Source organism: Apodemus sylvaticus, chromosome 14 (genome assembly GCF_947179515.1).
Source record: "Apodemus sylvaticus chromosome 14, mApoSyl1.1, whole genome shotgun sequence".
Taxonomy (NCBI): Eukaryota; Metazoa; Chordata; class Mammalia; order Rodentia; family Muridae; genus Apodemus; species Apodemus sylvaticus.
In genome coordinates, this window is record NC_067485.1 from 18,556,513 (window position 1) to 18,581,881 (window position 25,369).

A 25,369-nucleotide genomic window follows, 5' to 3' on the forward strand; every position below is an offset into this window, starting at 1 on the left:
AGGAGATTTCTTAAATAGCTTCAGTGTTTCCATTTGCAAAGTAAAAGCATAGGTTTGGTCCACTAAGGTCCGATTTGCATCCATCAGAATTACTGGGGAAGGCTCCAGCCAGGCATTATACCCAGAGGCACTCTGACCTAACCTGCTTGATGTGGGTTCCCAGGTGTCAGGGCTGTGGGACAGCAATGAAGCGTGCACACTCCTTGTCCAGACTAAGTGTCAGCAGTCATCATCCCTGTGAGATGCCTGCGGGGCTTTTTCAAAGTTTTGTGAATGGAAAATCACCAGCAGAGCTGGCTTGGGCTTTGAGAAGCCATGGCGAATGGGGAGCGCTACTTTACCTGATGTGACATAAAGGCATGAAGCATTTGTGTCAATGATGTATGCGCCAGCATGACTGGCTTAGGGGTTGCCCAGAGAGCTGGAAAAAATATTATTTCCGGTGGTATTCATTATGATGTTTCTAGAAGAGATGCTTATCAAAGGTCCCAATAAAAATGAAAAGGAGGAGAAAATAAATTCTTAGCTGGAGTGGAGCTGTGCGTATTTTGCTGTCCTGGAGTCCTTGCAGGTCTTGCTTCCACATCGGGCTCAGGGAACGGATCATAACATCACCTTCACAACTCACGCTGGGTCACGGTGCTCACTTCCTGGGTTCTCCAGCTTGCAGATCATAGGGCGCCGTGTCTCCATAATCACAAGAACCATTCCTACAGCTCCTGTCCCTGCCTCATCTCCGTCTATTTATATCTCTGGCTATATCATCTGTGTGCATCCAATCTATCTCTCTGGGGAATCCTGACTAATACAGTGCAGTGTAGAATTTTAAAAAGCTATTTTAATATATTGAAGATTCATGAGCAGTGATTTTTCCTGAAGCCTTTCTCGTAAGGCTACCTAATTCATATTCTGGTTCTAAATGTATTTCATCGCCGCACATATCACACTAGAAGGATGTGTGTGTGAGAGAGAGAGGGGAGGCAGAGACAGAGTAACAGATAGGGAGACAAAGACAGAGAGGGAAGAAAGAGAGACAGAGACAGAGAAGACAGAGACAGAGGGACAGAGTAGATAGATAGATAGAGAGAGAGAGAGAGAGAGAGAGAGAGAGAGAGAATCAGAGAGGAGTGATTTCTCTGGGAGTTGGAGATGCATCTGTTAGTCCTTTGTGAAGATGTGGGTTTCTACCAACTTTCCCAAAAATGTAGCCTAGTGTTCATCATGAGCCAAGCCTGGTCTCGAACCCTTCAGTCTACCACCTCAGTTACCTCCATCCCATCTCCACAGGGTACACACTGCCAACATTCCTATTTTATACATTAGAGTAAGCGAGAAAGCTCTCTTTTCAGTAACTTTGCCAAAGTTACCTAGTAAATGTCAGGAGGGCGACTCTTAACTCAGGGCCCCAGGCTCTTTATTACCACAAAACACTGCTTCCACACAACCAGTGCGACATGGTCTTTATAGTAAGAACTGGCAATGAATCCGTGACTTATCCTTTCCAGTATCCAGGTTCCGATGAACTGTTCTATGTAGAAGAAGCTCACCAGGCTTCGCTTAATGGCTTTCTTTGCCCCCAGTGTTGAGAGGAGTTTAAGGGGGTTCACCAGCCTTGGTGAATTTACAGATTCTGGGTACTTACAGATTCCTGTTCCTCTTGAAGAGGGAACCAGACTGTGGTGCAGCTGGTGGGCCCTCCTCAGTCCATTTTCCGGCTCACACATGTGTTGCAAGTTGCTGGAAGTTTCTTTGGGGGATCCTGAAAAATACAATACAGGGCCACGTAGAGTTTTGAAAAGACATTTTAAAACTAATTTAAGACATTGCAAGGCCGCCCCTGGGGTGACTCAGCTTGAGTGAATCCTGTTCTTCAGGTTGCATTTCCTTGGACTTCTGCCTGCGGGGCAGGGCGGGGTGTGAGGGAGTCCAGGCAGGCGGGTACTTGGCCTTCCTCCCCTGTGCAGCAATGATGCTGATGTTTGATGGGGATTTTTATACAGAAAACTTAATTCTAAGGAACTAAATGACAGTATATACATGTTCTGTGTCTTCCGGGTTTCTGTCAGCCGCAGCACTTGTGTGTGATGAAGTATTCCCTGTTCTCCTTCCCCCGTACCCCTCCCTCTTTCTTAATGACACCTTTCCCTGTATGTCCCATTAACTTAAAAGCTCCACATTACAGCATATTATCATTTTATAAATTGCATATTTTTCTTGTTTCTTTATTGTACGAGTCATAAAACGTAAAGGTGTTTCTCACTCATACTGAAAATAATTTTACGATGTGTGCGGCTGAGCTGGGGGAAGCTGGTTGATGCATGATGGGAAATGAGAGGTCATTCTGTTCAAGGGGGCAGCCGACAGAACTTGGTGCCATAAAAGTTAATGAGGAAAAGTCAAGAGCTAGGCGTGTGCTTAGGTGTAAATCTTGATGAGCTGTGCATTAATTTCTCTCTTGGGTTTCCGGCATCTTTCGGTCCAGAGAGCTGCTGTAGAATGATTTGGCTTAGTATTATTTAGAAGTCTGACTCCCCCCCCCCATCAAATATGAGCACTTTGGATCTTTCTCTTACTCGATGCTTACAAACATAAATGGAGAATCTCTGAGGTTGGGTAACAATCTGCTAGGGAGAGTTCGTTACAGGAGAAAAACTTTGTGAACATGTGATAAACATATGGGTCTCCAAATAATGTTACATGTTTATTGTGTGTATTAGTAACATTGTATATGACACATGTCATTATGGCTCACACATGTAAGGGAAAAGATCACACTTAGTTCACCTTTATCCTAAGAACTCTGCCTTCAGGCTCCCCTCATTGGAATGTTCTGGACAACCCAACTGTGGAGCACAGCCCCCTCCCCCTAGTCATTGCCATCACATCCTCCCCAAAGAGGGTGTCTCTAATATCCATGTAAAGTCTCCACAGACCAGTCTTCATCACCCACACTACCCATCAGCCCGTTGTTAGACACTGGATAGTCTCCTTGTTTATTTAGGAGTTTACTGTCTGTCTCCACCCTGCATTATATAAACGTTGTATAAAGGAGACCTTGTCTGTCTCACGCACTCCTGTAATCTAGCTCCTCAAAAGTTAGTGTGTAGTGTAGAGTAAGGTGTCATTAACATTTGTTGGAAGGAGAAAAGTGGAGGGAGGGAGAGGAGGAGGGAGGCAGGGGAGGCAGGGGAGGGAGAGGAGGAGGGAAGTGGAAGATCTAAGAACTGAGTTCAGGTATTAGATGCTGATTTACACAGTCAGAGGAAGCTAAGCAGTGTGCCTTGGGTGAGATCGGAAGAGATAGTTGGGTGTGGCTTCAAGAGGAGAGAAGCAGATTTTCAGGTTAGAACCTCTGAGTAGCCAGTTACACTGGACGGAGTTGGAGGACTCTCAGGATATTGCCCAAGTTCAGAAGAGATGCCGCAGACAGTAAACAGGGGGTGTGGGGGCGTTGCAGGATGGGGAAGAGGCAGGCAAAGGAGTAGAAGGCTTGCATGAGGGACAAGCTGGAAAGGACATGGATTAGAAAGCAAACTCAAGGAGAGGCTCAGTGAGCGATGGCTAAATCTCAAGGAGTCAGGAGCTGTGCTGGTCACTTACACAACATCATTTCGTAAAGCTAACTGGCAGGTCTCAGGCATTCATCTGGCCCAACCATTGCAGATATGCTAGAAAATGAGCCACCACCACCACCACTACCACCACCACCACCACCACCACCACCACCACCACCACCACCGAGTCTGGGAAGAAACTAATGTTTGTATCGTTACCATGGTGAGCTAGCTAAGTCTGCCCTTGGTGTTTGGAGGGTAAGAGGTACCTGGGGCCGTGTGGCACAGGAGATGCTAAAGGCAAAGTTTTTTTATGAGAACCTTAGAAATGAAAAATGAGACTGTGCTCTGCCAAAGGCATAGTCTTGGGAAAAGAAAATCTCCATGATAGAATTAGCCCACTCTCTCCAGCTCCCTGGCCTCTATTAGACTTAGGAAGATAATATCTTTTAATCATTTGAAAACCAAGAGGCATGGGAAAGGCCTTGAGAGTTTCAAGGCACAGCTCTTGTCGTCGTGAACAACAACAACAAAAAAAGATATTGATTTTCAGTGTAGATAAAGCATTTAAAGTAGTTTTCAAAAATCGTTTCAGCTCCTTTGGGAATCAAAGGTGAGCATAAAAGGTACGTTCTCAACATTTACGAGACACATACCACAGCTGGGTGAATGTTCCGCCTTTACCTACTTATACATGTACATGTTCATGTGAGTATGTACACATGTGCATGCAGGTCACATGCATGTGTGTGGGTGTGAGCATAGAGGCTAGAAGGTCATGTGGAATCTTCATCTTTCTCCAGCCTATTTTTTGAGACAATGTCTTTCACTGAACCCGGAACTCACCAACTCATTCAGGTCAGCTGGCCAACACTTGCAGGGCTCTGCCTGTGTCTGAGCCCCAGTGTGGGGGTTCCTGCACACCACTGTGTTATTCCTTTTACATGGGTGCTGGATATCAACACTCAGGATCTCATAAGAGCTTCTTGGACACACGCTGAGTGTCAGTCTATGCACCCCCTATCTCCACTATCCCATGTTTTCCATGCAGCCTTCCATGAGCATAAAAGGTACGTTCTCAACATTTACGAGACACATACCACAGCTGGGTGAATGTTCCGCCTTTACCTACTTATACATGTACATGTTCATGTGAGTATGTACACATGTGCATGCAGGTCACATGCATGTGTGTGGGTGTGCATGCAGACTGCTTTGTACCCATGTTTTCCATGCAGTCTTCCATGACTGGTGTTGCCAAGTCTTGGTTTTTAATCTAAAAACAAGAAAGACGTCTCCATCTTTCAGCATGCTTGGTTCAGTGCATTGTAATCGCTGTAACCACTGGGCCTCTCCGCCACATTTTGAATTGCCTTCTATCCCAACCATTTCTTAGCATATCTCAGACCTGACCTTACCCTGCCCTGTCATATGCTTCCAGCAGCTCAGGACGCTTTCCCTGCGAACTCTGACTTCACCCTTCATCTAAGCTTGGCAGTGGTGATAGTCACTGAGGCCAAGGAGCCAAGTGGCTGTCAATTCCTCCACGCATTTCCTCCCCAATCCAGCTTAGGCCGCCCCATTCATACCACAGGTCTCTTGTTCCCTTTGTCACAGTCCCCTGGACACACACAAGCCTCTTTTGTCGAGAGTAGCAAATATCACCATTGTTTCCCAGAGCAGCAGAGTCTAATCTTTTCTGTCTTGCAAAAAGAAAGAAAAAGAGTAACCTTTCCAAAAAGTAAAAAAATAAATAAATTCACATGGCAGAAGTGTTTTCTTTTCCTTTTTACTCTTCATTGTGAGTTTGCTACCTCTCAATTTATTAAAAAAAGGAAATCGTTTGCCCCAGAGAAAGCGTGCTTCAAATTAAATAACGCTAAATAAATGTCATGTTTTGGACCACACACACATACACACACGCACACACACACACACACACACACACACACACACACACACACACACTAGTTGTGTATTCTTCTGAAGTTATCTGGCCTGGGAACCACTGTGCGAGGTGCCATTGGCATTGACTGCTGGGGAGGGGGAGGGGGAGGGGAAGCTACACAGCATCCCCCGATTTAGGCCTTGCCAGGCTTGTGGCAGTGTGTACAAGGAAAGCGACCCTCATCTGCTCGGCTCACTGCTTATCAGGAGCCCACACTAGCCGCCATGCTGCAGGGCAGCCGAGGAAAACAAAAACAGCAGTAAATGGAGGCCTTTGTCATGGATTAAAAGGCTTTAGAAACATCTGAGCCATGCAGTTCCCCAACACTGACACTGCCAACGACTTCGTGACAGAATGCTGGGAAAGGTGCGAGCTGGGTTAGATAGCGCTGGTGCACGCGGCCAACGGCCAGGCTTTTGTTACAGGCCTCTTATCTGCGTGAGTGCCCGGATGCATGGTTCACAGATAAAGTGACCTTTCGCAGAGCCAGAGGAATAAGGTTAATGATATTACAGCATTGCTACTGGCGACTGGAGCTCAGGGGAGCCCCCAAAGATTGTGAGTCCTGGGCCAATTCTTAGCTTTCAAGTGGGTTCATCTCATCTGTCTTCAACTTCTTTCATTTGACGATTCATCAGGGGTACCCAAGGAAGAAGGTTTCTAGCTCTGTGCGTAAATACGATGTTTGGCTACAGAAGAACTCGTACTTCAGAGCTCAGCATCAATCGAGAGAGCATTCAATGCTACACTAACGATTGGTTCCTTTAAGCTCACTGATACCCTTTTCTGTTTTAAAAGACACTGGTATGTGGCTCTCTGTTTGCCTTTGGTAAGTACTTGGATTTTTTTTTCAGAACAGTTGGTGGTACCTTTCTCTCAAGAACTGATAAAACTGATAAAAATATTAGCAAGGCTATAGAAGACACAAGCCTCTATCAGTCAACTGGATCTAATTAACATGTATGGAAAACTCTTCCTCAGTGATAGAACAAACTCTCTTTCCCAAGACAAATGGAACCTTTACCAAAATTAGCCACATTTGGGGTCATCGGATTTCAAAGGCTGGCGAAGAATCTAATTCTTATACATTTCATCACAATGGGATTTAACAAGAAGCTATTAATGAGAAGAGTTCTTCAAATTCACATCAGACGAACCCTTTTCATTTCTAGTAGGGCTAAAAAAAAGAGCAATTATAGGGTCTGGAAGCAGTTCCTTTTTTTGTATTTATATGTGTACTTACATATGTTTTTATGTGTTTATATGTGCATTTACATATTTATGTGTGCAAGTGAGTGCAGAGTGCCCTCAGAAGCGGCAGATTCCCTGGAGCTGGAGCTGCAAGCAGCTGTGAGCTATACAGAGTGGGCACTAGGAATTGAACTCAGAACCTCTGGAAGGACACAAGCTTTCTTAACCCTACTGAGATGTCTCTCTAGCCCCAGGGAAGAGTATTTTTAATATCGATGATTTTTAAAAGTCTACCAGTAGAGTACTTTAAGACTTTGGCCTCTTAGAATCCAGATGTTCCTTAAATGGATGCTTCTTAAATATTTTACTTCCAAGAAGCAAAATATTTATGTGTCCGGTTATGTGTCCAAAACCTCTCCTGCTCCTTACTTCCTCCACAGAGCCTACTGTCTCATAGGACGTGTGGGACTCTCTAAACTCTGGGCTTGGGGCTTCAAGCTTCCTCCTGGGGACCGCCCGGCTGTCTTAGTTTCTTTTTAGATTGCTCTCATCAAACACTCTGGACAAGGCAGCTTATAAAGCATCATTTAATTTAGAGCTCCTAGTTCCAGAGAGTCAGAGTCCACACCCATCCTAGCAGGGAGCACGACAGCAGAGAGCAGGCAAGCACGGTGCTGGAACAGTAGCTGAGAGCTCACATCTGCACCCACAAGCACCAGGCAGACAGAGCTAACTGGGAAGGGCATGGACTTTGGAAATTTCAAACTTCACCCCAGGAATGCACCTCCTCCAACAAGGCCATGCTTCCTAGTCCTTCCCAAACAGTTCCCCCAACTGGAGAGCACATTCTCAAATAGATGAGCCCCTGGTAACCATTCCTGTTCAAACCGCCATACTCTCTGTCTTGAATCTTATCATCTGGCTGTTTTTCATATCAGAAATTTTTCTTAATGAATATTATTTCTTACATTCTAGTTACTCTGCCCAGAGTCCCACCTTCCTTCATGTCTATATGAAAACTCTTGCTTTAGTTATTGCCTTGGCTTTGATTTGTTTCTTCTCCCCTCTCCTCCCCTTCTCTCCCCTTCCTTCCCCTCCCATCCCCTCCTCTCCTCTTCCCCTAACTCTAGGAATTCTTTTCTTGTCTTCCCTTTGGGTACCACTTGCTGTATGACTTTCAGTAGAGAGATGTGAAGCCCTATGTATTCACCCCAGATGGGACACCTGGTGACAGACAAAAGGAATGACTTCACTCAAGCTCAAGGTGGTGAAGAAATGAATCTATTGGGGGACCGTACAGAAGCAAGGCTTAGAGGTTATGTAGAGGCTCAGGAGTGGGTCAAAGGCCTCATCACAGCCCCGCCCCCGTATAAGTGATGACTCATGAAAACTCTCTCCAGGCATTCCTACCAGAGACTCTTCTCTGCCATAGCAATTGCTTCCTTCTTGTATAAGCCCAGGCAAAGGCCTGCGGACCCTGTAGCTCTTTAAGTTTCCGGAGCCTCCCAGTCTCCTTTCTGATTTTTTTTCCTTTTCTTTTCTGTATCCTACATAGCTAGAGTATCTCAGACTGAAAATGCTTGAGACAGGGAATCATTTGGATTTCAGATTTTGGGGTATTTACAGACACACAAGGAGATAACTTGGGGGTTGGGATCCAAGTGTAAAAGCAACATTCACTTAAGTTTTGTACACTTATTCACGTAGCTTTAGGACCACTTAAAGCAATATTCTGTGCTCGTGTTTTTAGTGTGACCTGTCACATGAGGCCAGCAGTGTCATTTTCTGCTTTTGACATCACAGTGGGTTTTAGAGCATAGACATTAATTTTTTTGTTTATTGTATCTGCTTTTATACCTATTATGTTAATTCCACAAAAACAAAATGCCTTTGCATTTAAGAATTAACATTAGTTGAATAGTGGCACATACTTTTAATTCCAGCACTTCGGAGGCAGATGAATCTCTGTGTCCTGATTGGCTGAAACCAAGCCATTTATATCCTAGCTACAAGGTATTCTGACAGCATGAGCCCTATCAACCTTCTACCTATGTAGGAGGTTAAAATGCAAAAGGAGCACACAAAGATGCTGCCACCTAAAAATGCTGACTGTCTGCTACACATGCCAGATATTCCCAAGTGATTGTGTGTGTGTCTGTGCACATATGTGCTCATGTGCCCACATGCATGTGTGATACATGTTCTGTGCTAGTGGAAGAACATGAATGTGTGACTTCAAGGAGAAGCAAGAGATGTTGGGTGTCTTCCTCTGTCATTTTTTTCCACCTTGTTTGGGATTTGGAGACGGGGTCTCTCACTAAATCTGGAGCTCACCAATTTGTCATGACTAGCTGGCTGGCAAGTTCCAGCGGTCTCCCTGATCACTCGAGGTCACATGCTGAGCTCAAGTCTTCGCGCTTGCATAGCAAACATTTCAGGGACTGAGCAGTCTCCTTGGCCCTTCCTTCTCCCCTGCTCCATGTGATTTTTTACTTAAGAAGTTAGTCCAAGTGATCTTCAGCTTCTGTTATTCTGCAGAAGGTGTCCTTTATTTGGTAATGTCCTTGAATCAGTCGGGCAAGTGTTGTTTTGTTGCTTAGGTGATGTGTGTGTGTCTCTCTGTGTGTGCACACCTGTGTGTATATGCCTGTGTGCATCTGTGTGTGTTTATGGTATTAGACTGGAAAAATACTTATGAAGATCTTTCATCAAGAGGTTCTTAATGAGGCTAAACACACTTTTCAGCAACCATGACAGACAAATACCTTACCAGGTGGCTGAGACCATAGAAAGAGTCCGGCTCATCACACTGGGTTTGGGGGTTGGTCATGGGGTGTGTGTAACATTCTACAGCTCCAACTTAAATTACGCTGTTAACTTTGATCTAGATGCACATGGAATACTGAAGCCAGCTTGCCTTACAAGGCTACGCAAATGAAACTTACAAAGGTATTTTTCCATCCTGTGTGCATGTTCCAGTCTGAAATTCCATCTAGAAATAGTTGAAGCATTCACTAGGACTCAGGAAAGAGAACGTTTCTTTTGTCAATAAGCACTGATAGGAGACTCTGTGTTTGCATATGCTGCTCATATACTAGAGACCTTTAGTTGTCAGGTTTATGGTAGTCAGTCTTTATTGTCAACCAACAGGGCTTGGAATCATCGTGGAGACGTACCTTTGGGCATCTCTGTGAGAGCGTTACAGGAGAGGTTTAACTGAAGAGGGAACACCCAGCCTAAATATAGCTGGCCCCATTCTATTAGCCTGTATCTCAGACAGAATGCAGAATTGAAAAGGAGAAAGCCTCACAGAGACCGGCATTCCAATTTCCCTGCTTCCTAACTGTAGACATCATGCACCCGGTGCCACATCCTCTGCTGCCTCGCCTCCCTCACCAGACCGAGGGATGGTATGCACTCAAGCTGTGAGCCAAAGTGGAAATCTGTCTGTCCTTAAGCCACTTGTCTTGGGGATTTTATCACAGCATCAAGAAGAGCAACTAATACATCCTCTGTATTGGTCAAAACCTATACCAAAGTCTGTTTCCATAATTAGGATTGGTCATGTATTTCACAGGTGATGGACTAATTTGAGTTGCTTTGATTTCTCCTCATGACATCACTGGGTTTGTGAAGTTTTGGTAAGAAGCCTTTCACCTGAGAAACCCTTTTATATATATATATTATTGGGCATACATGGTATCAATACAACTTTTTACAGGTGAAGGTCAGCTCCATTATGATGGTTATTTGGGAGCTTCCTTAGGGAAGACTTGTCTTTTCTTCTTTCGTGTGTTGTTAGATCATCTGTTTGCATCACGCAGTGTTGTGTGTTTGTATTGCGCAGTGTTGTGTGTTTGCTCTGTGATTTCACCTGTGATCCAATACAAGCTACTTTGTTTATAACTCAAATTGTCTCCATTTCCCTTTCCACTAGCAGGAGCTCTTTCATCTGGGGTCCTGTATCCTTTTAAACCTCCCCCCCCCCCCCCCCCCCGTCTGCTAGTATTGTTGTAGTTAGCTTCCTTACCTTCAGGCACTAGAGCATGCTCCTAAATGATCCTCTGAAGTGTTTTTAAATTTCTCTGTTGGTGATGATTAATATCCTCTTGATTATGCTCTTTTAGATGATCTCTACTTTATGTTTTCTGTGATGGGTTATTTAGTTTTCTGGAAACGTGGGGGGGGGGAGGGATAAACAGGAGGGAATGAGAAGAGTGGACTTCTGGGAAAGTAGAGTATCCAAGGCTGACAGAGGAAAAGAGAAGTTGGTGGTGGTGATGTGTGTGTGTTTGTGTGTGTGTGTTTAGTTGGCATCTAAAATTTTCATCTATCTTTTGTCTATCTATCTATCTATCTATCTATCTATCTATCTATCTATCTATCTACCTACCTACCTACCTACCTACCTATTTACCTATATTACCTGTCTAACCATCTATCCATCCACTCATCCATCCATCCATCCATCCATCTATCTATCAATCTTTGAGACAGGGTCTCATGTAGCCTAGGTTGGCCTCCAATTCTCTATATAGCTGATGATAGCTCCTGATCCTCCTACCTTCACCTCTTAAATGCTGGGATTACATTCAACTTCATATAAAGCTCATCTCTCAGATCTGGCTTGCTTCTGTCTGTGTCCACTATTCAATCCAGTTGGGGTTTAGTGTTTGCTACAAATTATTTTTCATGAGGACCAGGTGTTGGAGACAAGGAATAATGAATGCAGCTGTTAATGAGCAAATTTTCCTATTTCGTCTTAGGCAAATATCTCTTAACCATGACCATCACCAGTGTCACAGTAACAGCGATGTGCAGACTTTGACTTGACTTTGTGAGTTGAGAGGCCAGAGACCTCTTTGCCTGATATCAAAGAGGACAGGCAGGGCAGGCCCTGAATCTCCCAAAGTGTGCTATACATTGGAAACCTTTGGATGTTGTATTATAAGAAGACGGCCATACTAGTATCTGTGAGGATTAAACTAGATGAAACTTATCAATGTGTAGCGCAGATCTGGTACATTGAAAAAAAAAATTCTGGCTGTCATTGTTTGTGATTAGGGCTATTTTCTTTGTTAATTTTAGGGTGCTTCCTTATATTAATATAATAGAGGATTCCAAGACTTTGATGCTTCTTAAGCAAGGTCATTTGGGGGAAGGGCTTGCTTCCTCCTGAGCGGATGAGGTGGAACCTTGAGATGGACGCTCTCTGCCTTTCCCAGATGTCCACAGCCAAGGCAAGAGCCAACTTTATCCGTAGGTCAAATTACTATTTTATGTAAAACAAAACAAAACATCATCTGTTCCTCTCTGGTGAGCACTTTATCCTTGAGAATGCCATGGGACTCCGCTAAGAATTCATTTTCCCATCACATAGCCTTCAGTCTCCGGGGAACAGCTTGCTAGATGGTCATTTTCTTATTTTCCTTTTCTCATGGCACGTGAGACTATTGCAGCCTGGGTGCTCAGGGGTTACTGCAGCGCTCTGTGAGTGTGAGCATGCTCTTTGTGCATGTGTTTCCACACATTAAGGACCACTTAACTCTTTCTGCTTTTTTGCGGGGGGAGGGGAGTGCTTTAATAACGCTTTTTAGGACCACAGACTCTAAGGAGTGGGCATCTGAAGGAAGGAGATCTCTGACGCTCCCCAGAGAGCTTTACTCTGGTCCATTCTTACACCTGCTAAAGATGCCTGAGCCCAACAGCCAAGCAACCCACAGAAAGCTGTCCGGCCATGTTCCATCTGATCTTGTTTTACTCCACAATGTCAGCTCTGGAGGAGCGACTGCCCTCCTACGGTGTGCCTAATTGCCACATGTCAGCAGCTCAGTTTGGTATCTTAGATGCATGGCCATGTGGTTCTGAGTGGAGACAGGCGCTTCCATGAAGACACTAATAGGACTCTTTTCTGAAAATAAATAATCATTCTCACTGTTTACTACATTTTTTTAAATTTAATTCTGACTCATGTCTGACTTGAGAGGAAATTGCTAGTTGCTAAGTTGCTGACAAGAAGATGTTTCCCAAGTCTACTTTCTTGTAGGGGGCTGGTCAGACAGGACTATTCATGTGGTGGAGGTCAGGACTCTGTGGGATGCAGAGTGGATCTGAGGACCAGGGGTGCATCTGTGTGCTACAATGGCCTCTCGATGGATCTAGTGCTGACCGCATGAAGTGTTCCTCTAATGAAAGTTCATCAAGTCATCTATGAATGATTGGTGTACTTTAAGTATAACCTACTTCATTAAAAAGTTTATTCTTTGTGTGATATCCAGGTAATGGAATATTATTCTGAACTAAAAAATTTGAACATCATTTAATGAGTGCACTGTACATAGGTGTGGGAGAACACACACACACACACACACACACATACATACCCTAAATGGATAGTCCTAAGTGAGGTAAAGTGATCTGAAAAGGTACCACAAGCTGGGATTCCAACCAAATGACCTAGAAAAGCAAACCATGGAGACCATAACAATCATCAATGATTACCCGGGCTTCTTCTGAAGGGAAGAATAATACAGCCAAACCACAGAGGACTCTCGGTGTGGTGATACTATTCTGTAAGATGCTGTGTTGACATCATGACAGGTTTCCCTAAATCCACGAAATGTGAGGTTCATACCATGAGTGAACCTAAGTGACAGAGGCAGATCAATTTAAGTTAATCTCTGACAATGCATGGGCTGGGGGTATTGATGATAAGGTGTGTATATGTGCAGGGGGAAGGGCAGGGAGCAGAGGCACATAGGACTTCTCCATACTGATGGCTCAAGTTTTCTATGAGCCCAAGACTTCTCTAAATGATAAAGTCAATTACAAAGAAAATCATATACTTATTCTGTTAGTCAACTCTCTGGCACTCTATTAGATATTAGTAATTTTTCCCCTCATTTCTATGATGACAAACCTGACAGAAACAACTGAAGGAAGGAAGGTTTCTTTGGAAGCCGTACATCTTGACAGGGCAAGTGTTGCGTTGAAAGTGGCCTCAGCTGTGGCGACAGAAGCATGGGGTAGCTGGTCACATTGCATCTACACTTAGGAAGCGAGGGAGATGAATGAATGATGCTGGTCACAAGCTTTCTCCTTTCTATTCAGTTTTGTATCCCATGACATGGTGCCCCCCACATTCAGGGCACATCTTCCCCTTTTAGTTAAATTACTCTGGCAACACCTCAGACATACCCAATCACCGCCTCTTTGTGGTAATGCCGTATCAGGGTAAGGTGGCAGCAAGGTGTCTACTTTAACCAAGAACTTGTAGAATCACCTTGTAAAGGCAGGTTTATTTTGGCTCACAGTTTTGGAAGGTTCGGTGCATTTGTCTGTTGGCCCCAAGACCTTGGGTCAAACACTGTGTCATGGCTGGAAGGTAAGGTGAGACAGAGCTGTTCACTGTATGACCAAGATTCAAAACAAAGAGGAGGCTAGGGTTCCACAGACCACTTTCAGGGCATGCCCCCGGCTACCTTAAGAACCCCTACTGACCCCAGCCCTTAAAGAACTTTGCAGTCCATAATAGAAGCACCCTAGGGTTCAAGCCTTCAGCACATGGGCTTTGAGAGTTTATTTAAGATACAAACAGTAGTGAACACAAATGTTACTTCTAAATCAGAGCCTTTACATCTTTGTTATAAATAGAACCGATCTCCTCTACTTCCACTTCCAAGGCGCTCAGCTCAGCCCCGCGGCACACGGCTATATGAAGCATTTTGGGAGGTGAGAGAACGAGGCTCTCACAGACAGTCTTTTCCTCTCTGAGGGGGGCTAACCATCCAGAACAGAATGGACATCTTTAAGAACTGTGCTCTTATACAATTATTTATTAATACCCATTACATCAGCACACAGAAGGTTGGGGGTAAGTGGCTGCTTCCGGTGTAAGCCATTAGGAGCAGATCCCTAGGCTTCTGTTTAAAGTTATTCAACATGGCTTCAGATGACTGGGAAGGGAAAGTGGGCAGGACAAGCTCTAGGACTGCATGTGGCGCTGAGCTCTCCTGAGCAGTCAGTGTCTAGACACTCTATACGTGGGTCTTCAAAGCAGAGCGTATGTGGAAAGGAAAGCAGACAAGTTTCACTGTGGACAAATGTTGACGGACTGTGTGCCTGTAACTGTCCATTCATCCATTAAAGGTAAACCTGCTCATTGAGTACCAATCAATGCACCAAGTATTGAACTCTTGTCTCTAAGAATTCACAGCTACCTCAGGGACCGTGACACAGTCTCCAAGTCATAACAAACAGTGACATGCACTCTGGCATTACAGGATATTGGGGTATTTGAGGGGGGTCTCACCTAAGCTGGGAGAGAGAGTGGAAAACCTCCTGTGTTATGTTTGGGGGAAGGGTTGCACCTGGCAGAAGCCTTAACACAGAGAAGCTGTGAGGAACTAAGTCTTATTCTTTTCAAAACTCCAGAAGAGAAGCTATACTGGCTGCCTGTTCATAGGTTTGGGCACATTAAAGAAAGAGTTGTGCCTGAGGGCATGGCTCAGTTGGTGAAGTACACTGCCTATTACTCATGTGATAAAAGCCAAGTTATGTAGGTTTAGAGTTTTTGAAACTTACTTTTAATAAGGGTTCTCAAATGCTTTGACCGTCCAAAGGTAGGGGAGATGGTAAATAGGACGAGGCAGTGTGGATCTGTTTGTAGTAGTTCTTTGGGAGTGATTCCAATCTGTTTGTCAGGATACCAGCAGTCCAGTTCTAAAGAGTCACCAAACACAAATCATCAATAGTGATGACACAGATCCAGCAGAAATGACCAAGCCTCCGCCAAATTGGCACAAGTCAGTGGAAGCAACCAGGACCAGCCAGAATGCCAGGAACTCTCTGCAGTGCCTCTTTCAACAAAGCAAAGATCAGTGAAGATTAGAGACCAAGGAAGTATTGCACGACTATACTCTCTCCAAACACCACACATCCTCTCACAGGTCTTACCTCAGAAAAACACATGAGTCTGATTAACATGACACAGCCAGGAACTTCCACTTCAAAGCTTGGTGGCATGTACCTGTAATCTTAATTCTAGGGAGTGGGAGGTTGGAGGATCCTGGGACTTACTAGCCAGCAGCCTAGGCAAATAAAAGAGGCCCTAGGTTTAATGGGAGCTCCTGTTTTACAAAATAAGGCAAAACAATTTTGTAGTAGACATCTATTTTGGCTTAGGCCTCCTACACACACACACACACACACACACACACACACACACACACACACATACATGTGCACACACACACACACACACACACACACACGCAAACACACACAGAGTTGATCAGAAAGCACAAAAACTCCTTTCTCCCTCTGTGACGTTTAAGACAGTTCAAGATCTACATAGAGAAAGCCAAAAAGTTTTGGAGAAGAGCAATTCAAATAATAAGCATTAAGCCATGCACTTGCATGCATGAATTCTTCTCATGGGTTCCATCTATTGCTAGCTGACCCCTTATGACCTCTGTCACCAACCTCCACTGTGATGACCTGCTGCTACTGCTACTGCTGCTACTGCTACTGCTGCTGCTGCTACTGCTGCTGCTGCTGCTTCATTAACCCGTAGATGAAGAACCACTAGCAACATTCCCGGAAGGAGTATGCCTGCAGTCAGAACCTGAGCTAGAAGAGTAATCCATCTCTGTGTGAGTAGAAACCAACGGTAGAATGTTAAGACATTGTGTCTACACAAACATCTGCCTGTATAGAGGCAGTTTGTGGCATATGATAACGTGAAAGAGAAATAAAAGAAGCAAGACTTTTCTTCATTTGAAATGATGATGTTTGGAAGGAAAGGGTTTGGTTAAATCTTAACAGCGATTATTTGAAGCAGACTAGCCTGTTGGTCTTGGTCTTATAGAACACTAGGGAGCTGTCCTGCATCTTCACCTTGTAACAGACATCTGCATGTTCTCTGAGCACCTCATAGAAAGCCTGACTCCTAAATCACAAGGCAACCATGGAAGCTGGAAGAAGAGAAATTTAAGATAAATGAAATAATTTAGTCTAAGTGATGAGAAGAATCTAGATACCATTTTTTTTAAAGCAGCCTGAAAATATAAAATGACAGTACCATGAATAGTGGTGCTATTAGGTCATATCCTCAAGGATAGAATATTTATGTGTCCAGAGTAATCTCGACAAATGATTAAATAGATAAATAAGTGGGAAGCAGAGGGAATTCTTCCTTAAAGAATTCCAAACACTATATATTAATACTGTTGCCTCTAGGGGACATTACACTCCCCTCCTACAAACTGTGAAGTGTATCGAGGAACAACGAAGAGAAATTCATAATGGCAGTACTTTTGCAGGGGAAACCTGGCAGGGCCAGCCCTAAACCACTGGGATCAGCTGGGGACAAGCGGTGCTGGCCTCCTGTGCCACACCCCGTCCTAAAAAAGGTAAAACCTCAGGCCACTTGAAGGAACGCACCAGACAAACTCCAGAGGAAGTTCATTCTACAAGTTATCTGTGCAGAAAGGTCCTGAAAAGCAGAGCCAGGGCCAGTATGAGACACGACAGGCCAGCGATGATGGGGTTAGAATAGCTCTATGCATGCTAAACAAATTTGAACATTACCTAGAAACTTAGAAAAGTCTGCCGTGTTAATATATAACAAGACTGATGAGAGGGGCCATGTGTGGTGGCACTGTACTATCTCTGGACCCTTCTAGAGGTCTAACATTATTCCTGTATTTATTGTTTTTTTTCATCATTGTGACGAAAGCACTTGACGGAAAAACTTTAGGGAAAAAAGGGTTATTTTGGCTCATTGTTTTGGAGATTTCAACCCATTATAGTGAGATGGATGTGGGTTGCCTTTTCTCATCTAGGTCAGCTACTAGCAAGCCTGGTGATTCTTCTGTCTACGCATCATCCAGCTGGCTGTCCAATCAGTGCTGGCATAACAGGAAGTGGCCACACCCACATCTTGACCCGGATGCTGGGAATCTAACCTGAGGTCCTCACACTTACCCAACAAGCACTTTACCTATTGAGCCATTTCCCCAGCCCCAAAGTAGATTTTTATGCATGAGAGAAATTCCTGGGTCTTCAGTGAGGGCTGTGAGGAGAACGCTTGTGCTATCTAAGCTAAACAGATCCAGGGTGGAATGGGTAGTTCATCTGAGGGCCTTACCCTACATTATTGTATGATCATAATGCCCACATGGATACAGGATTTGAGACAGTATGTTGGGGGAGGCACAGTCATGGCGACCGTTGTGGGTGATTTCCCTTCCATCCATAAATATTCATATCTGTCTCTGAAGTGGGTTGGAAAGAGTAGAGTGAATCTGCTTCTTCACTTTCTTCTTATTCTTAGCAGGTAGCAAAGGTGCCTCCGTGTCTTTCTTTCTCAGCTGCCAATCTCTTTCTGTTGCCCACTCTTTCTCTCCTCTTCTTCCCGATTCCCTTCTCTCCAATGTGCTGCTGTTTATTGTTTATTCAGATAACAGTTATGGAGTGTTTATTATGTCCAGAATCTGGCAGAGCAAGGATGGCCAGTACCATCTGTTGTCCATGGGGACCTTGCCACCTGGGCAGATGGTCACAGCGAGAGTGGAGTGTGTAGAGAGGAGACAGGTGGGTTGTAGAAAAGGCTGCAGCTAGACCCCACAGATGCCCTGCCAGGCTCATCTGGGTTCTATCAGCTACTTTTCTCATTGCTTTGATCATTGCGCTGACTTCATATGTGACAAGAGGCAACTTAAGGGAGGGAAGACTTACTTTGGTTCATAGTGTGAGGGTCCATCCCATCATGGCTGGAAAGTCATGGTGATAGTAGCTTACATCTGTGTATGGATTAAGAATGCTGGTGTTCCTATTGCTGATGCAAGAAACTCTTGCTGACAGGAGCCTGGTATGGCTGTCCCCATATAGAGCTTGACCAAGACAGATGCAGATACTTGCAGCCAACCATCAGATTGAGCACGGAGATCCCAGTAGAAGAGTTACGGGAAAGACTAAGGTGCTGAGGGGATTTCAACCCCATAGGAAGGAAAACAATATCAACTAACCAGACTTCCCAGAGCTCCCAGGGACTAAACCACCAACCAAAGAGTACACATGGAGGGACCCACAGCTCCAGCTGCATATGTAGCAGAGGATGCCTTCTCTGGCATCAATGGGAGGAGAGGCCCTTGATCCCATGGAGGCTCAATGCCTCAGCATAGTGGGATGCTAGGGCAGTGAGTCGGGAGTGGGTGGGTGGGGGAGCACCCTCATAGAAGCAGGGGGAAGGGGGATGCGATAGGGGGTTTGTGGAGGGAAATCTGGGAAGGGGGATAACATTTAAAATATAAATACAATAGCCAATTAAAAAAAAGAATTTGGATGTTCTACCCACTTTCTCTCAGGCCTGTTGGATGGCACCAGGGATGTCTCCCCTCCTCCGCTATCTTCTTTTTAAAAATGCTCTCATAGACAGGCAAAAGCATGGCCCAGGAACACCTGGGCCTTTCTTAATCTAATCATGCTGATAACAGATTGTCATTCGGGGTCATCAGGAAAACAGTTCATTCTGGGAAAAGGCCTGGACACAGATCCTTCTGGGAAGAACCGAGGATCTAGGCCAAGTAACCACACAGGGATGAGAGGAACACACCACGCCAGAACTGTGAGCAGGAGTGGGCGGGCCCCGAGTCCCTGTGCCTTGCTCAGAGCAGGACACCCCTGCAGTGTCTGCTGCTGCCCCTGCAGCCTGGAGATGGTAGATTCAGAGTCCTCTCAGCTTCTGTCCTCTTTTCCCAGCATTCCAGTGGCCCAGACACAGAGCTGGCCCCAACCCTTAAGGGGTTTAGCATCCAATTATATCATTAGACCGGAGGAAGGAAAGGCCAGGGTTACGGACACAGTAGAGAAGAGACAATGTTGGTGAACTGTTATAGAACTCTGCCTTTTAGCCCATCTGGATGCTCTCTTTGTCTGTCTGTCTGTCTGTCTGTCCCCCCCCTCTCTCTCTCACACACACACACACATACACACATACACACACACACACACAGAGATGCCTGACACCACAACTCACACATTATAACCACTTTAGAGCAGGTGGTCTTGGACCTGTGTCCATGGCTGGCCTTTAGGGACTCTATGAATCTCTGATTTTTGAGATTTTAATAGGAGCAAACTTTTTGAAATATTACACTTTATTTATTCATTCTCTCAGCACAGACAGGCATGCATGTGCATGGATGTCCTCAAGGTCATGGTCAAACTGCAGGAGTCAGTTCTCCCCTCCAGTGTGGGTCTGGGGATTGAGCTACGGCCCTCAGACTTGGTGGTAGACACTGAGCTCACTGGGTACCTTGCCAGCCTGCGGCAAACACTTCTCTTCTGATCTGCAAGCAGCCCGTGGCCCGTGTTGCATGGATACGACTGTGGGCCCTTGCGTGTCACACAGGGCTCTCTTTCTCCTCATGGTACCATTGCTCTCAGCTTTCTCTTGTTTATAATGCCCCTCCACCATCTTGCCCCTTTACCGTGGATGCACGGCTTAGTCTTTTATCAACTTGATACAGAGTCATCTGGGAAGAGGGAACATTTGTTGAGCTATTGTTGCCATCAGATAAACTTGTAGGCAATCACATCAATAGCACCCTTTCTTGATTAATAATTGACGTGGGAAGGCCCTGGACACTATGTGCAGCACCACCTTTGGGAAGGTGATCTTTCTTGGGTTGTATAAGAAAGCTCGTGAGCGAGCCATCAGGAGAAGCTAATGAGATTCCTACACGGCCCATGCTTCAATTCCTGCCTCCAAATTCCTGCCTTCAGTTCCTGCCCTGACTTCCCTCAGAGATGGGCAGTAAACCATATGGTAAAACAGATCTTTTCTACCTGGTTGCTTTTGGTCTAGTGTTGACCCCAAAAAAGGACACAACTTGGACAATGAACATCCCTTCAGAAACCCATCAGGGACCCCAGAGGAGAATCAGTCAGTGCTGGGTCTAATCAGATTGGAACAATTGCCCATCAGTACTCTGTGCCCGAGGGTCCTAGGAATCACATTTACATTCTCAGAGACATACTAACTAGATGGCCCCCTTTCATCTCTTTGACAGGGAAACTCAGGCTCAAAAAGGCAAAGAGACTGATGCAGAGACACACATGCAGCAGCTAGACCCAACCCCCTTTCTCCCTAAGCATGCAGGACTGTACCACCGATCCTGCTGGGCTGTAGTATGAAGAGGCTGCTTGCGGCTCTACCTAGGATGCTCCAAAACCATCCATTATTCCACAGAGCCACAAATGTCATCACGTTTTTTTGCTTGGTGCTTTGAACTGGTACAAAACCTGAGACCGCATAAAGCCATTATCAGCAATGTCCCAAAGTGCAGGAGACGGGAGTTTTTGATCTTTTGTTTCCCTGAGGCCTTTAAACAAACGGCAAGGACGAAGAACAGTTATTAAAATAAAAATGCAGTGTTCAGGAATCTGTGCTGATAATCTTGGAATCTGACTGCTTTGTGTCTTTCTGGTTTAGCAGCGACCCAAATCCCATAGGCCGGGCAGGCCTCCTCAGCAGAGAGTCAAGGCCTTTATCTGATTATTCAAGGTGAAAACCCCTCAACGGCTTCTATCACCCAGAGATGTCAAACGTTTTGTTTTTCCTGAGAATAAGTTTCTTTGGATGGACTTATCTGAGTGACCCTTCCTTCCAGCTTTGTTTGCAAGCTTGTTATTCTGATCAGAAAGGAGCTGATATTTCTGCAACAAAACCAGTTTCAAATTTCACAGAAGTAAAAACCAATTTTCCACAGGGTTTGTGAGAACACACACACATATGCTCACACACACTCTCTTTCTCTCTCTCTCTCTCACACACACATATTCTCTTACATACAAACACACACACTTTTACATACATGTACTCTCTCACACACACTCATACACACTCATACACACTGACACACACTCTTGCATATAGACAGACACACATACATACTCACATACACATTCTCTTACCTACAGGCACACACACACTCATATCCATTCTCTTAGAAGCACACACACTCTCACACACCCTCTTGCACACATACACTCTCTCACACACATATACTCTCTCACACACAATCTATAGACAGATACACATACATACACACACACTCACACACATTCTCTTATAGACACACTCACACACATGCTTACATACAGACACACTCTCACACACACATACATTTTCTTACATACAGACATATGCATACTCTCATACATATACACATTCACACACACACACACACACTCTCACACACACATACATTCTCTTACATACTGACACACATATACTCTCACACACTCACACACACATTCACACACGCATACACACATACACTCACACACATACATTCTCTTACATATAGACACACAAAAACTCTCACACATTTACACACACACACACACACACACACACACACACACACCTCCCTTGTGTGTTTAGAGTACCTTTATATTATCCTCTCCCTTCCCAGCTTCCTCTACCTCACCCAGGAATGTTGCTCGCTATAGACATAGAGACATAGATCATGTTTATGATCAGCTAATTTTGCCCTTCTGTGATTTTCCTTTCCCTCCTGCATTTCTTTTTCTTTCTTTCTTTTTTTTTCCTTTTTTTTGAAAGCTGTTCACTGCTTCTAGAAGCCCCAGAAAACATCTCAAGAGCTGAGACACCTCTGGCAAGTCCTTCCTCTGGTGGGTTATGGGCTTGCGAGGCGCACAAAGCCAGTGCCACTCAGTAATCCTTTTGTCAGGCTAGCCGCTCTTCCTCCCCATCCCCATTCTGGGAGCCTATTAAATTAATGAGACAGAAGTCAGTGCTCCAGCGGTCGGCGTGTTATTGGTGTGGAGCGCAGACGCTGTTACAGTGTGCCTGTTTTCTCTCCTGGGACATTTAATTTCCGCTTCTCAAATGAGCTGCGAAGCTGTGAGGCCTGGCAGTGTTCGTTCCCGGCACTCTGTGATGCAGATAATGAGGGTACTGATAGGTGCCTAGGAGACTTTGGTGGCTCCAAGCACAACCATGGTCTGATAATGCTTTATGCCAGCAGCCGCACAGCGGAGCCTCTATCGTCCCTCAAGGAATGGTCCATCTTTATGTGTAATACAGCAGCTGTCACCTAAATGGCTAATGGGGAGGCGAAGTAGAACCTTTAGTGCTAGTAATCTCTGTCACTTAATAATTTTAAAGACATCAGACTTCCGCGGCTCCTGCAAGTTTGAGTGAAAGCTCACTTGCCGATTTTGTGCTGTTTGTGGTGGATTAAATGTAAATTGAGAAATCCTCGGTGCTGTTCTGTGCAAACCTAATTTAGTATAATTTGAATAGCCGAGTAATTAAAATGTATTATAGGTATAAGATGCTGGGATAGTGGAGTGCCTGCGTTTAAGAGGAAGATTTATTGGGCTCACAGCATCCACAGCAAACCTTCTACCACCACATTAGCTAACATCTGTTGGAAAATGTCAAGATGCAGGGCAGAAGATGTGTGTGCAGAATATAGGCTTTCAGGAGTCGGAATGGCAGACCAGAAACATGGGGCACTTGCAAATTAAATTAATTAGCAATGAGACCTGCATCTGTATAGGCACAGGCATGCAGGAGGCGTGTGTGTGACTGCCGGAGGGGCACGGATGTGTGCACACAGGTACATATGAACACGAATCCTTTCTAATTAACATCCAACCCCTGGAGAGTGGGAATTGAAGTTAGATTGGATTTAAGGAATGAGGTAACCGTAACAGGACAGTTAATACCAACAGTGTTGGCGTTGACACTGGGCCATTAGTGTTTCCTGGCAGATTATTTTGTTTGCTTTGCCCAAGTGCACAAGATTAGGGAAGGTGATTTAGTAGGCAAGGGCACTGGATCCTGAAGGGGAGCCACGCCTGTTTCAGTCACCACCTACAACCAGGCTGGGATTTTTGGGGGAGTTGCTGTACCTGTGCTGGCAAAGGTTAAGAGGCAAGAGACTGTAGAAGGCATGGACACAGCCTTTGTCCAGGGGCAGAGAGATAGCAGGGATGCATTATCCTCTTAAGGGATAACTCAAAAGACGTTTTGAAATCTGGAAAACGAGCCGGGCGGTGGTGGCGCACACCTGTAATCCCAGCACTCTGGGAGGCAGAGGCAGGCAGATTTCAAGGCCAGCCTGGTCTACAGAGTGAGTTCCAGGACAGCCAGGGCTACACAGAGAAACCCTGTCTCGGAAAAAAAAATCAAATCTCCCCCCCTAAAAAAAAACCAAAAAAAAAAAAAAGAAATCTGGAAAACAAATTGCATATAGATCATATATATGTATATATTTACCTGTATATATACAAATATATGTATGCAAATATATATAAATACATATACAAATATAAACAAAAATATACATACATATACATGCACATACATATCATATACCTATACATATACCTATATATATACCTATGCCTATTCCTATACCTATATCGATACATATACCTATACATCCTCTACATATACATCATATACATATATGTGTATGTATGTACATACACATATATGTATAGGATGTATAGCTCTCATACACAAAGCACATTCCCAGGAGATACCAGTCAAGAGGTAGTCAAGAGGTGGTCAAACGTGTGTCAGATGTGTCTGAATGTCAATGAACATGCATTCTTTCTGCATCCTCCAGTGGCTGGCCAGGGTCTGCTCTCAGCCATAAGCCTTGGTAAGAGAAACAAAGCCAGCGAACGAAAGGAGTACAGGCATTGGTAAAAACTGATCATTGACCTCACGTCTGCCTTCCAGGTCACTCTGCTACCCCATTCCAAAACATTGGAACCTAATAGGAATTCTCCAAGGAATCACTGACTTTCCTGGGAAGACTCATCTCATCCTGGCTGAGCTCACTTCCTGGGGGCTGGGAACACCCGTGCATTGGAGTGCACGTGGACCAGTCCTGAGGTCAGGCCCCTGGAGCCAGTCAGCCTCCTATTCATGTCTCCAAGATGCAGCAATGGCTGACTGTTTGAATAAATATGGAGATTTTAAGTAATGTTTTTAAAAGCACCCCCTGGTTTGTGATGTCTGAGCCAAAAACAGGTATTGACACAAAGTGTTGGAAACATCTGCTAACACCTGCAGCCTGCCTCTGCAATCATGTGTCTCTCTACAAGTAAAGGGAGGAACACAAACCCAGCAATCATCCGCACGGGGGAAGAGAGCAGTAATGCAAGATTTTAAAATACTTGTTTTTCTTAATATAATGACAACATGGTAGTCGACACATTTTCAAATTAGTCTCGTTCGCTCGCCATTCATGACTTTATCAGTTAGCGAGAGTTCCCGGGTATTCTTATGAATGAAATTCCTAAGAGCTGCGCAAGACCTGTTTGAGCTTGGCTTTCACCAAAGTCCACTTCACACAGCATGTCAAATTTTGAGTCAGATGTTCATCTGCTTTTTGTTTCAACAAGAGACACCATGCTTGCAATTCAGAAAGTTGCCAAAAAGGTGGCTTTCTGGAGCGAAAGTACGAAAGTCAGTGTGACCCACATTGGCAGAGGAGCATCAAATACCTGACTCCGTCTTTCATTTATTCAAACCATGGCACAGAATGCAGGGGCAACGGCTGTAGGCCCGCCTCTGCAATGCAGCAAGTGGGGAAGGACTCTGTGCAATTCAATAAAGTATATT